Genomic DNA, 14,937 nt, shown 5'->3' with positions numbered 1-14,937 from the left:
ACCGATTTTTATTTTAATGTCAATACGCGTTTTAATTAGATTATACAACTAACTTAATTTTATTATTAATGTCATAAATTAGTTGCATGTAATGATATAACATTATTTTTAATAGTAATAAAATAATTTACTTAAAGTCTCTTTTGATGACAGTAAACTTTTTTTTCTAGCTCTTATTAATATTATATTTAGTATATTATAACATTTAATTAAAACTACCGTTCATTTATACAAATAATTTATTTGAGAACGTCTCTTTATAAAATAAATTCAGAAATTACCGTGCTTTAGCACGGGAACTACACTAGTCTTTTAATTAAATTCAAAATTATGATTTTTTTCATTATAATAAAATAAATTTGGTATTAAACTATCGACTATATGTTGCTAAATTTTTCACAATGCAATAATGATTACTTTAGAGAATTAACACATACTTACTATTAGGTTCGTAAAAAAAAATCATTAAAAAAATTGGAGAAAATTATAAAATGAAATCCGTAGTTTTATGGTAAAAAAAAGTACTTTCATAAAAATACACATTTAATAATTTTACTCAATTCTCTTTGATTAATTTTGCATTTCAATTTTTTTAATATCAAAATAAAATGGAATGAAATATTAAATATTAATAAGGTGTTGATTTAAATAAATACCCTCAAAAATAAAATCTCTATATATACCGTGCAGTGGCGCAGGATCTATACTAGTATAACTCAAAAACATTACATATAAGCTCAGTTAAATTTGAGTTTTGATGGCAAAAAATTAAAAGGTAACTTATAAACTTTAAAAAACTCAGAAAAGATACACATAAGCTCAAAAACTAATAAGGGGTGAGGTAGTACATCCGATATATGTTCCTATTTCTCGCATACTGACTACTGGAAATAAACCATGTCGTTTATGATCTGTAAAACAAACTAGCGAGATGCCATATTTGCCATTATCCATTAGCATTATTAACACTGGTATAGCGAGACAATTTTGTTGACAAGTAGGTTGGCAAGTGGGAAGGAAAATGGAGCATCCATGCATATTGTCACTTGTATCTTGTGAGAGGGACACTATCCGTCTTCAGCTTGTGACGGATAGTGCCCGTCTTCAATGAGATTTTGTGTTTGACCAATTTAACCCAACTAAACCTTCACCCATTAATTCAAAGCTAGTATAGATCCAAGCGAATGCGCGGTTTTTAGATAGAGATATCATAAAATTAACAATTACACCACAGGTATAGCTCCATTTAAAATTTAATCGTAAAATTTACTCCTAATAAGATGGTCGATTTTACTCAAACTATATTATTAACTTTATTTAAAAAAAAAAATGTTATATCATTATATCTACTAAAGACGTAATATAAACGTAATAATGACGGTTGTAATACAATTTGATAAGATATACATTATAATAAATATACTTATGTACTCCGTATATGTTATATAAAGAATTAAAAAAATTACCAAAATTTAATGTTCACAAGTTCACATAATATGGAGCAGGGATTTGACGTGGCAAACAGATCAGGTCGTGTCGTGTTCGTGTCAACTTTAAACGGGTAACCACTATCCCAACCCTACCCTGACCCAATTACATAAAGGGGTCATATGTCTCAACCCTAACTCAACCCATTTATTTTTTCTATAACCCAACCCGACTTATTTAACCCATTTATCTTTTGGCAGGTCTTTTTTAACCCACTTAACCCGTTTAACCCAATAAACTAATAAAATAAACTAAATTTTATAGTCCTATTATCTCAAAAATAATGAATGAAAATGCTTATTTTTAAGTTGTTTGGTAGAATTATTGATTCAACCCAAATATATTATGACACTTCTAAATAAATGGGTTATTTGTGTCGGATTCGTGTCAAAAGAGTTCAACCCTAACCCGACCCATTTAAGTTTTCGTCGTATCTGTGTCAATCCAATTACTTAAATGGGTCACAACATCTTAACCCTAACCCGCTAACTTTGTGTCGGGTTGTGTTAATGATTGTCACCTCTAGCAGGGATAGATATTAAGTTATAGGGAAAGAAAAAACTATATAATTCGTAAGTTTTTACAGTTTAGAAGTAAAAATATCTATGAATACTACTTTTTAGAAAGATGGAATAGTGCAATTATTTAGAAAGTATTTGCTAAAAAAGTGTTCGTGGTCGTCATGTTTAGTTTTACAAATAATAACAGTAAAATATTTATATCACATCATACGTTTAATTAGTGTAATTTCGTTTATGTAGCAAAATCAGAATATCTTATTTGTCTATACAAATTGAAAAAATATAGATTTATTTATTGTCTTGAATAGTAGGGTTCACTTGTAGATATGATATATACAATGATGAAGTTTAATTATAAAATAATTCATTTAGGCGAAAATTTTTTAGTAAGCTCTTATTCTTTTAGTATAAGGGGATGATGAAGGATACTGTTTGTGTTATTTTAAAGCATGTTAGTTGGCTTATAGAGTCAACCAAACTCAATAGTAACTTTATTAAAAGGATATTGTTTCGAATAGAACTGGAAAAATTGACCCAATTCGAATAACCCGACTCGAACCCGATCCGACATCAGCATTCAAGATCCAAGCTTGACCTAAAACCCGAATTGACCTGACCTTTTATAACCTGACCCGAATATTTATTGTCACAGATAGATTATTATCCATAAATAACTCGATAATAGTTGACCCAAAAATGACCAAGCCCAAGAAAACCCGACCCGAAGCCAGAAAACCCGAAATTGACCCGACTAGAACTTGCCCATCCCTAAGCCGATCCGGTTGACCCGTTTGTTAGGTCTAGTTACCTTGGTCCTTAATCGACCCACATAATTTTGTGTTGCCTTCGTCTCAACCCAGTTTTATAAACGGGCCACATTGCTTCAACCCTAACTCGGTAACTTCGAGTCAGCCCGGTCTTGTATCTTTGAGTTGGATCAATGACTTCTACTTTTGGACATTTAGGGTGTACTTGGATACCATTTTAGGAGAGAAGGGGATGAGAGGAGGAGTGAAAGGAGGGAAGGGGAGGGGATGGAAAATAAATTATGGTTGTTTGGATAACAAAAATGATGTGAGGGAGATGGAAAAATGATGTTAGTAGGCTGCTTTAGTTCGGATGTAATATGATGAATATGGACAAGAAAGAAAGTTTTTCTTTCAAATTTTGCCAATGATGGAAAGATTTTAGTTTGGTCTAAAGGAAGGAAATTAAATTCTCCCATTTTCCTCTGCTTTCATTTCCCGCCTTTCATATATGGTAACCAAACAAAGGAAATTGAACTCCTCCATTTCCCTCCAATTCGCTCAATCCAAACACACCCTTAAGGAAATAATAATATGATTATTTTGGATACTGTTGGGGAAAGTAAACGAAAATGAGAACATATGAAATATCGAGGTGGAAACAAAAATGAGAACATATGAAATATCGATGTGGTGGTATACTACCTGTATCTCATGACCCTCGATATAATACATGCTCATTCATGTACAAACATTACTCTTTCATGGACTTTTTGCCATTATTTTTCCATTCTTTAACCTTACCAAAAAAACAAAGAAAAAAAGCTCTCTAATTCTCTTCCTCACCAACCTAATCAAATCCGACAAATTACTCAATTATGAATGCTAGTTCTTCTCATATCCGATCAAATAACAATCTCTAACTTTATTAAACAACCATGTTTTCATCAAATTAGAGAGATTAAATTAATTTAATCTAATTAAATTAGGGTTTGAAAAAAATAAAGAAAACTCATGGTCGGAGTTTGGCGTCGGCAGTCGCTGCGGTGGTAGCAGGGCGGGCTATGGTGGGGACGACGACCATGGTGGTGATTGTACTGAGCCGGTGGTGGTACGGTTAGATATCAGTCGGTCTTCCTGTGTTTGGGACATCGACTCGCCTATTCATGGTGGTGGCGTTAGGTGTTGGCCGTGATGGTGGCATAGGTGTTGGCCGTGGTGATGTCTGGGTAGTGAGGTACTGAGGTTTACGGGAAGGGACAGAGAATTAATGTTCATTTGTTTGTTTTTATTGTTCAATGCACCTCCTGCAATTACACATGAATTGTTTTAATAAAAACATGAAAAGGGGATGATGATGACTCTTCAATTCTGAGAATGAGGAACATAATTGTTGTGCGGAAGCGATACGGAGTAGATGCAAAAATAAAAGACACAAAGAATTTAACGTGGTTCACTATCAATGCGATAGCTACATCCACCAGGGCGAGGGAGAATAATTCACTATGTCGGGAGAATTACAGATTACAAAAGATGAGCACAGAGTTTTTCTAGATATGCCTCTTAAAACTCTCAATGTGTTTGCCTCACAAATCTCTCCTTCAAGAATAGCTAGGTTAGGGTAGTGTTTATATATTAAACTACCCTAACAAAGACTAATACAATTAGGAAATAAAATAATAAGAATAACCACAAATAAACTAATGACGGAAGACGAAAGTCGGAAACCCACGTAATCAACCAAAAGCCAAATTAAACTTGGAAAAGTGGTGGAGCCCACCAACTTCCAAGACCAAGCCAAATCACGTAGAAAAGAAGAGCAACACCAGGAAAACGTGCGACCTGCATAAGAACTTGCTACTCGCCCGTGTCCGTCTCTTATTTTCTTCTTTCTTTTCTCCTTTAGTCTATTTTATCTCACCGTAATCAAACTTCGACATACTTCGTAAGCGACATACGAGTCACATACTAACAATTCTCCACCTTGACTCGGACAGTCGCATTTAGCAAACGACTTCCAAATCACTCGACCAATATACAAGTCACTCAAGTAGACTTATATATGCCATGTTCTAGCAAATTGAGCTCTCACACTAGAACACCATAGACTCCACCTTGAGTCTATAACCATCCAATATACCCTGGACTGGGTCTGCCGTCCAATAAGCCCTGGACTAGGCCTGCGTCCATTTAGCCCTGGACCGGGTCGCTCAAGGATGTTCCACCTTAAACTCAGCACCCCGAAGGGTCAGGGACTTCTCTTGTTATATGAACACTCTTGCTAAATTTAAATCTGTGTTTCTTACCAAACACACGCTGCTCATCAAACTCAAGGTTATTCACCTTGACACCCTTAAGAAGATCCCTCTTGCACAATTGTTGTATCCCTCTATCACCCATATGACCAAGCCGCTTATGCCAAACCTTGGTCTTCTTCTTGTGAATTACGGATGCACAACTTGCAGAATTAGTCAGTGTTTCACCTTGTAATACATACAAGGAATTTTGTTTGACACCTTTCAGCACCAAACTAGAACCCTTCGTGACAGACAAAATCTCCCCTTTACTCTGGAACTCATATCCTAAATCACTTAATGAACCAAGTGACATAAGATTCTTCCCTAAAGCTGGAACATGTCTCACATTAGTCAAAGTATACTTCTTACCCTCAGCAGTCTTCACCTTGATTGACCCAATACCCACTACCTCACAAGTAGCATTGTTACCAACAACAACGCGACCCTCATTAAAGGACTCATAAGTATTAAACCAATGCTTGTGTGGACACATATGATAAGAACAACCCGAATCTAGAATCCAACGATCAATAGGACGAACAGAATCAACCACAAGTGCATAGTCCGCCTCAGAATCGTACTCCAAATTCTTACTTTGAACTACAGCCGCATTAGACTTAGCTTTCAACTTAGGACAACTAGGTCTTTTATGCCCGGGTTCTTTACATAGATAACGAGATAACGTAATTATCAGCAGATATTGGTGTCCGGAATATTAGACTTAGCCTTTTTCTTCCGAACTCCACCTTTTTTAGTATTATCAACAACTAAACCCTTTGATCCGTTTTCTAAGTCAACAGTTGCTTTTTGTCGCAACTCCCTAGTGCAAAGTGTTGACTTCACTTCCTCTAGGGTCAATGTTTCTTTACCAAGAACAAAAGAATCCACAAAATTCCCATACGACGCGAGTAAAGAAACCAGCAGAATTAAAGCAAAGATCTTCATCCTCAATCTTAACATCTATATTACGCAGATCTAGTAATATAGTATTATATTTGTCTAGATGATCACGAAGTGACATACCTATCTGCATCTTGAAAGAGAACAGACGTTGTTTCAACAACAACTTATTGGTGAGCGACTTTGTCATGTACAAACTCTCCAATTTCAGCCATAACCCCATTGCAGTCGACTCATCGGCTACCTCAGTTAGGACATCGTCTGACAAACTCAACAAGATCGATGAATGAGCCCTCTCCTCCATTGTTAACAAGGCAGGATCTTCCGTCTCAGTCTGTAACACCCAGGATTTATAGGAGCGTTGTTGACCGACCTTGTTGACCAAACAGACCTTAGGAATGATTGGGTGAGGGATCAGACTGGTAATAGGAGACGTATAGGTTAGTTACTCGACCTAGCTGAGGCCACTCGGCCGAGTATCACCAATACTCGACCGAGTGGAGCCTACTCGGCCGAGTGTTCCTATACTCGACCGAGTATGGCTGCTGTCGACGCGTTAATATAAGTGCGAGTTCGCGAGATTCATTTCTATTTTCTCATTTCCTCGACAGTTTCTCTTTCTCTAACCCTAGACCATCTCCCTACTCTATCACTCCATAGCCTTATACCTTAAAGGGATTAGCTTAAACCCCTACCATGGGAATGTCGGGATTCGCGGAGCAAGGAGGACGTGGGTGGTGGTTGTCTATGTCGTCACCGATGTGCAAGGTTAGGTGAGTTACTGCCTTGTGCCCTTTTGAATGATTCTTTGAGTATAGTCGTGTAATAGGATATGGTTATCATTGTTAGGGTGCTTATTGGAGTCGTGCGTGGCTGTAGATGGAAGTCTTTCATGCTTTGCGATGAGGTAGGGTCTCCCTACTCGCCCATCTCTTAATTGATTTGAGATTTTGATTGTATTGTAATTTGTGTCTATCTGCTGATCATCGGAGTATGGGTGTTGGGGTGATGATGTCGTTGGGGTGTGACAGCTGTGTTATGTGATTGTGATTGTGGTGGAGTCACTTGCGGGAGTGGCTTCACACCCTAGTTCGCCCTCCGTGGAACCCGCCACGGGAGGGGATGTGCACATTAAAGGACAGGGAATGTTAGTCGCTCGATGATGAGCTGGACTAGGTGGGAATGGATGCGGTCACCCACCGGCGGCGGGGCTACCCGTTGCGATGGGGTAGCTCGGCAGCGAGGGCTACACCCTTCGCGGTGTAGTCGATTATGGTACGATGCGGTAAGGTTGAGGTGGTGGATGATCACCACTCTTTTGTATTGTCTTATCTTATATTTGATTAGTCAAGATCATCGACCCGTGTTGTTTTGTGGTATCTGCGGTGATCCATTCGGGGATGGTGAGCGATTGGTTTAGCAGGTATTGTAGATTACTCGCTAACTGCTTTGGGATTGGAGGGATCGAGTCATCACGCTCGGTCTAGAGTTGTAGAATCACAAGTGTTGTAATTGAACTTTATTTTAGAGACTTGAATAAAATGGTATTGTGACAGATATTCTATTAATGTAATATTGTCCTTGTATTGTCTTATTTGATCTACTTCCTCGGGAAACCGAGATGGTGACACCGTCATACACTGGAATGGTCCTTGGTAAGGCGTTCTGGTGTGCGGGGGTGTTACAAAGTGGTATCAGAGCCGACGATTTTGGAACCTGAACTAACGAAATTAATGAACATAGGGTGTCAAGTAAAATGAACCTGGTGTATGTACGTTGGGAGCCCCAGCCGATGCTAGATTTTGGGTGAGTAGGCGCCCTCATTTCAAAATCATGGCCCCATCGGACTTAAGCCAGACACGGGAAAAGGGTAGCTAGTGTGAGTCGTGGATTGTTAAGTGTTGTGTGCATCTATTGTGTGCGTATCTATTACTAGAGTGGTATGTGTTAGATAGATGTGTGGAAAAGTGGAAGTGAATATGGAATTGTTGCAAGGTGTGATCAGTGACAAATTAATCACTTTGTTTTATGATGAATGTGTTAGGTGTGAAATTATTGTGTTACAAACGTGAATAATGTGTATGTCTGGTGTTTAGCAGAAGTAGAAATGATGTGATATAGAGCTAAACCTGGTAGGTACCGTAATTAGATTGTGACATATGCCATATGGGTACAGTAAAATAGTTTCTTGGCATAGTGAGGGATGAAGGTAGAAGTGATGATTGTTGGAGATGAATGTACGGATATACGTGTTGTTATGTGTTTACGTGGTAGGAATCAGTTTTAATTGTGACGAGCCGGAATCCCGGAACTCCGAACGATATTATTTGATTTTGCAGGAACAGTGAAAAGTTACGACTCCTTCTTTATTTCGAAAAATTCGACCGAGTAGATGCGAGTACTCGACCGAGTAGACCAAACTCGGCCGAGTATAAAGTTACATAACCGAGTACCTATTTTGTTAGAATAAGAATCGTCTCTGGTCTTAAAAACTCGACCGAGTAAGGATGGTACTCGACCGAGTAGTGCTCACTCGGCCGAGTATCCTAAATACTCGACCGAGTAGTGAACACTCGGCCGAGTATTCCCAACACTCGACCGAGTATTGCTGTAGCAGGCCTTTTGCGGGTTATACAAAAACCCTAATTTCGTGCCTTTCTTTCTTATTTCCGCCTCCCATCTTCATCTTTCCTTCTCTCTAAAACTCCATACTCTTCCTTTCTCAAGCTTTTGGGTAAAATCTTGGTACCACACTTGTTCTATATTGCCCTAAATCAGTTTAAGGTAAGATTTAAACTCAAATTCCTTAATTGTTTTCAAAGACTTTGTGTAATAGCATGCTATATTTCGATTCCTTGTTAAAAACTATTGAAATTCAGTCTTAAACTTATTGATTTTCGAATTCAACCACATATAGAACTTGTGTATAATTTGTTTGATTAATTTCATGGGAAAAAAATTCAATTTCTGAATTCTAGGGTTAGCAAAAACGAAATTCTTCTTATCGTTGATGAGTATTTCCTGATTTAAGGCGATTTGAAAACTTGGAATTATGTGAATTGTAAAATACATGGTGATTTCTGATAGTTTATCTTACAAAGCTTATTCCAAAATCGATATACAAGTAAAACAGTCCGTCCATTGTGCTAAGAACTTTCAAGTGTCAATCCTTTGTTAAAAATGATTTTCTTGCAGTATGGTGAAAACTAGAGGTTTACCCAACAAGAGACCTCGCGCGAATGTCCAACTCGAGGCTGGGCAATGTAGCAGTGGACCGGTTGTACCGCCGGTGGAGGCACATCCATCGGTAATTTTTGCTAACTTCGATCATCGTAAGGCTTTTGTGGCTCTTATGCGCCGTCCTTTTCGCCCCACCCGATGTGTCAACCCTAGTATCCTTGAGACTTTGGGGATTAAGGAGGACATAGTTCACATTTTCAAGATTTTGGGCATGGAGGGGTTGTATCACTTGAGAAAGAAATCATACCCCCACTTGACCTTAGAGTTTTTAAGCTCTTTTGTTTATGATAGGAAGGGCAAGACCGTCTCTTTTCGTCTCATGAATGAGGATCATGAGCTTACCCTTGATGAGTTGGCTGACCATTTAGGTTTAGAGGCCGAGGAGGACGACTACCTTAGTGACGTGGCCAAGAACAGTGGCGCACCTCAGTACCTTCCTTATTTGACCGGCGGACCCGCCCTACCGTGCCCATGTTGATTAATGATATCCAGCACGTTTCCCTTCGTATGTTTCTAAGGATGTTGACCTGTCTGCTTTACTCGAGAGAGGACGTGAGTAAGCTCAATTCTCACGAAGTCATGCTCCTGGTGTCCTACCTTAACCTCCACCGTCGGAAACCGTTTTACTACAGTGCTCCTGGTATAGTGTGCTCTAGTCTGGAGCGCATGGCACAGTCTGAGACCCGATTTATTGCTTGCGGGGCCATAGTGACCCGCCTAGCTCGGCCGACCGACCGACTTTGAGGCCCCACCTCCTGAGGGGAATGAGTATGTTGAGGTTGTACCCACCATGGACGCCCAGTACTGGCGTCAGAACCGATGGTTGAGGAAGATGGATGATGGGTCGTATGCTTGGAGGGTGAGGGGTACTATGTGGATGGTGCTTCCGGACCCAGCTTATCTCCCTGTTGTTGACCATTTGGCCGAGTGGGAGCCTTGTGGCATCCCTAGACCTGAGCCCCAGTCCTACCTGATTGACCCACGGATCCTCTTGGACTTACCCGAGCCTCACACCGTACATGAGGGACAATGAAGCGGCGCACCTCCCCCCCTAGGGAGCGTCGTGGAGTTAGGCGACCTAGGGTAGACCCGGTTGTGTCCGAGCCCTCTTACTCGCCCCCGACTCCTACCCTTACCACCCTTATCGCACTCGTCATACCCTACGGTGCATGACCTTAGGATGCGACCTCATGAGCCGGGCCGAGCGGATCTCTTCTACTTTGGTGCTCCGCAACCTTCACGAGATGACCCTTAATCGGGGCATCGGGACCGATTTGGCACACCACACATGTATGGTGGAGAGGACCGGGAGTGGATACGGGAGTGTTCCACAGTTATGGGGTGGACCCGAGTTTCTGGAGACCTCCAGAGGAGACTGAGTTTGGCTACCTCGCAGGACCGTGGGGAGCCAACTCCGGCGATCACCGGGAGGGGACTACTCGGCGGCGCAGGTTTTCCAGTGCGGGAGTTCAGTGCGAGGTACTTCAGCGCGGTGGTGGAGATGACATGGAGGAGGGTCCTTGTTGCTGATCTTAGGTTGTTAGACTATTTAGTTGATTTCTTGGATGTTAGACTTATTTAGTGGTGATGGACTTGTTTTGTTGTGTCGGATTTATTGTCTCTTCTTTAGATATTGCTTTCGGTATTTGGTATCTTCGGTTGGATGATTGTATTTGGCCATAAGGCCGCTACTTGGTTAACGTATGGAGACGTGTTTCATGTCACTTCAGGTAGAAATTTGTTATGTATTAAACCATTGTGAAAAATTGTTGCAGGTTGTTAGTGATAGATAAGTAATATCGACAAAAACGCTCTCTGGCGGGCATCACTCGACCGAGTATAGATTACTACTCGACCGAGTAGAGCTTACTCGGCCGAGTACTTCTATACTCGACCGAGTAGAGCATACTCGACCGAGTAGTCTTTCATACTCGGCCGATTATTGCGACTTCAGAGGGACATTGGAAATTTGTTATGAAAATTTCATAATTACGTGATAATTGTGTGACAAAACTTGTTAGATACCTATTTTACTATGTCATACTAAATGACATCCCACAGATAGATCATCATGGAATTGTGATTGTTAGTATCAACTATGAATTTATGAGTGTTTCGTTGTATAACATAGGTTGGTTACCAGGATCTTAAATTGTTTAGGGGTGGAATATCCTAGACATTAAATTATATGAAAGGTAACACTTTACTCATACAACGTGGTAACTGTAAGAGTCTTATACGTATGTATATGTTTGGTTTCAATGATAATTGCTCCAATGAGATTACGCATAGAGCTGTTCTCTCTTATTTATTCTATATATATTAATTGTCACGCTACAAGAATGTACATGTTGGTCGCTGAAATCATTGGTCTTTATATGTCATAAATGTGTAAGGTCGTAAAGCAAGTTGGGCTAAAAGAGTTTATGAGTAATGTCGCCGTCATAAAGTACGTTTTAGCGTTGGGTATAGGAAAATGATTACTGGTGAACTTCGGGGACGAAGTTCCTTTAAGAGGGGAAGAGTAATGTCGCGGAATTAAGTATTTAATTATGTAAAATATGTGTTTAGTTATACCTATGATTTTGGAATTACATGTATGTAGTTAACATTCGGAATTTATGTTCACGTTTCCTTGAAGCGATAGCTATGTTGTATTCGGGTAATATAAAGATTATACTATACACGGATGTCGCAACTCAAGTTTTATGATAAGTATTTTATTTGTGAAATATGTATTTTATTTATGAGTAAGTATTTAATTTTATGAAATATTGGGAATTATATGTATGTTAGGTGTTCACATTCGGAGTTACTGGATTACAATTATGTTTTCTTTAAGCCGTATCTATGTTGTATGTAATTAATATGAAAATTATATGGTGCATGGGTGTCAAGTATTATGAAGATTCGGTTCAGTTGATGATAATTGGCATACGTGTTCGGAATGTGGTGATTGTGTACTTAGGTACCTTATAAGGGTGTATCGCTTTGCTTTTGTATATTTAATATAAGCGTACGGAACGTGGTAGTTTACATTTGAGTATGGTTTCTTACATTGTGTAAAGTGTTTCAATTGCATACTTGTGTAAGTATAGGGTTGAATGCTGCTTTGACTAATCTCTGTATGTATATGTGTAAGTGGTGAGTAGCATTGTTTGGGAAGGTAGCGGTGATAAGCGATTGTTGTTGAATAAGATGGCTGATGATAATTGATGGATAGTATGAATTTGTGCACCTTTGTGAAGGTGGTTAAGGTCTTGGTACATAATTTTTACGGGGAGTGTCGTACGGGCTGAACTTCGGGGACGAAGTTCTTTTAAGGGGGGAAGATTGTAACACCCAGGATTTATAGGAGCGTTGTTGACCGACCTTGTTGACCAAACAGACCTTAGGAATGATTGGGTGAGGGATCAGACTGGTAATAGGAGACGTATAGGTTAGTTACTCGACCTAGCTGAGGCCACTCGGCCGAGTATCACCAATACTCGACCGAGTGGAGCCTACTCGGCCGAGTGTTCCTATACTCGACCGAGTATGGCTGTTTTGTCGACGCGTTAATATAAGTGCGAGTTCGCGAGATTCATTTCTATTTTCTCATTTCCTCGACGCTTTCTCTTTCTCTAACCCTAGACCATCTCCCTACTCTATCACTCCATAGCCTTATACCTTAAAGGGATTAGCTTAAACCCCTACCATGGGAATGTCGGGATTCGCGGAGCAAGGAGGACGTGGGTGGTGGTTGTCTATGTCGTCACCGATGTGCAAGGTTAGGTGAGTTACTGCCTTGTGCCCTTTTGAATGATTCTTTGAGTATAGTCGTGTAATAGGATATAGTTATCATTGTTAGGGTGCTTATTGGAGTCGTGCGTGGCTGTAGATGGAAGTCTTTCATGCTTTGCGATGAGGTAGGGTCTCCTACTCGCCCATGTTAATTGATTTGAGATTTTGATTGTATTGTAATTTGTGTCTATCTCTGCGATCATCGGAGTATGGGTGTTGGGGTGATGATGTCGTTGGGGTGTGACAGCTGTGTTATGTGATTGTGATTGTGGTGGAGTCACTTGCGGGAGTGGCTTCACACCCTAGTTCGCCCTCCGTGGAACCCGCCACGGGAGGGGATGTGCACATTAAAGGACAGGGAATGTTAGTCGCTCGATGATGAGCCGGACTAGGTGGGAATGGATCATGGTCACCCACTGGCGGCGAGGGCTACCTGTTGCGATGGGTAGCCTGGCAGGGCTACACCCTTCGCGGTGTAGTCGATTATGGTACGATGCGGTAAGGTTGAGGTGGTGGATGATCAGCTGTTTACTGTATTGTCTTATCTTATATTTGATTAGTCAGTACTGACCCCGTGTTGTTTTGTGGTATCTGCGGTGATCCATTCGGGGATGGTGAGCAGTTGGTTTAGCAGGTATTGTAGATTACTGCTGCTGGGATTGGAGGGATCGAGTCATCACGCTACTGGTCTAGAGTTGTAGAATCACAAGTGTTGTAATTGAACTTTATTTTAGAGACTTGAATAAAATGGTATTGTGACAGATATTCTATTAATGTAATATTGTCCTTGTATTGTCTTATTTGATCTACTTCCTCGGGAAACCGAGATGGTGACACCGTCATACACTGGAATGGTCCTTGGTAAGGCGTTCTGGTGTGCGGGGGTGTTACACAGTCACCCTAGATTCAGCACCTGCAGCCGAAGCTTCAGTCTTCGTCACCTTCGTGGAGAAACCCCGCGTCAAGGGTTTCCAGATGCACCGCTCCTTTAGCAAAGCCCTCATCTTTATCTGCCATAGTGCAAAACTATTCCTCCCATCGAACTTCTCAATCCTTATAGTGTCAGTTGCCATCTTCTCCTCCCTGGATCCAAAAACCTAAGCTCTGGTGCCAATTGTTGTGCGGAAGCGATACGGAGTAGATGCAAAAATAAAAGACACAAAGAATTTAACGTGGTTCACTTTTAATTGCTTGTTTGTTTTTGTTCGAAGGCCCTGCAATTTACTGTTTTTTTTAATTTTTTTTAATAAAAAACATGAGCTTAAAGATGGAGTTGACACATTAATGGATGCAAATGATTAGCGGTCATTATCGTTAGTGCGGTTGTTAGATAGGAATGGCGGGGCTACTGTTCCATTAGAGAGGTGGTCATGTGTAGGACTCCGGTTGCAAGGGTTTGGTACGGGAGTCCGGTACAGGGGCTCGGTGGTAGCGTTGGTGTAGGGAAGGGAGGTTGTCGTGGGGGCTGGTGGTTTGGAAGGAGATGAATAAAAAATGGAAAATAATGGTGTAAAAATGATAAGGATATAACGGTCATTTATGTCTATGATTGAGTAAATCATGTACATGAATGAGCATGACCCATATAATATACTACTCTCAATCAGGTCATTTCGTGATTCTTACTTAATATATAAAATAATTATTGTTAATGGATAATAAGTTGACTATTATACACAAATTATTTTTTCCCAATTATTAAAATAAGGTCATGTTTTTTTTGACTTAGTTTAACTCATTTCGATTAACTTTCTTTTATTTAGTTAAGTTCATTTCGATTCATTCATTTCATTTCATTAACTCAACTCGCACCTCGCATTTGATTCAACTTTTTTAAGCGAAAAAACGAATACGACTTAAATAGTTGTAACCACCAGAAGTAAATAAGCAAACAAATCACAAATGACCCTTAAGAAGAGGTTTGGTTGTACACTTATACCTTAATTTCAACAGAATCGTCCA

This window comes from Silene latifolia, chromosome 6 (genome assembly GCF_048544455.1).
Source record: "Silene latifolia isolate original U9 population chromosome 6, ASM4854445v1, whole genome shotgun sequence".
NCBI classification, from domain to species: Eukaryota; Viridiplantae; Streptophyta; class Magnoliopsida; order Caryophyllales; family Caryophyllaceae; genus Silene; species Silene latifolia.
The sequence above is the reverse complement of the archived record's forward strand: the minus strand, read 5'-3'. Positions refer to the sequence as shown.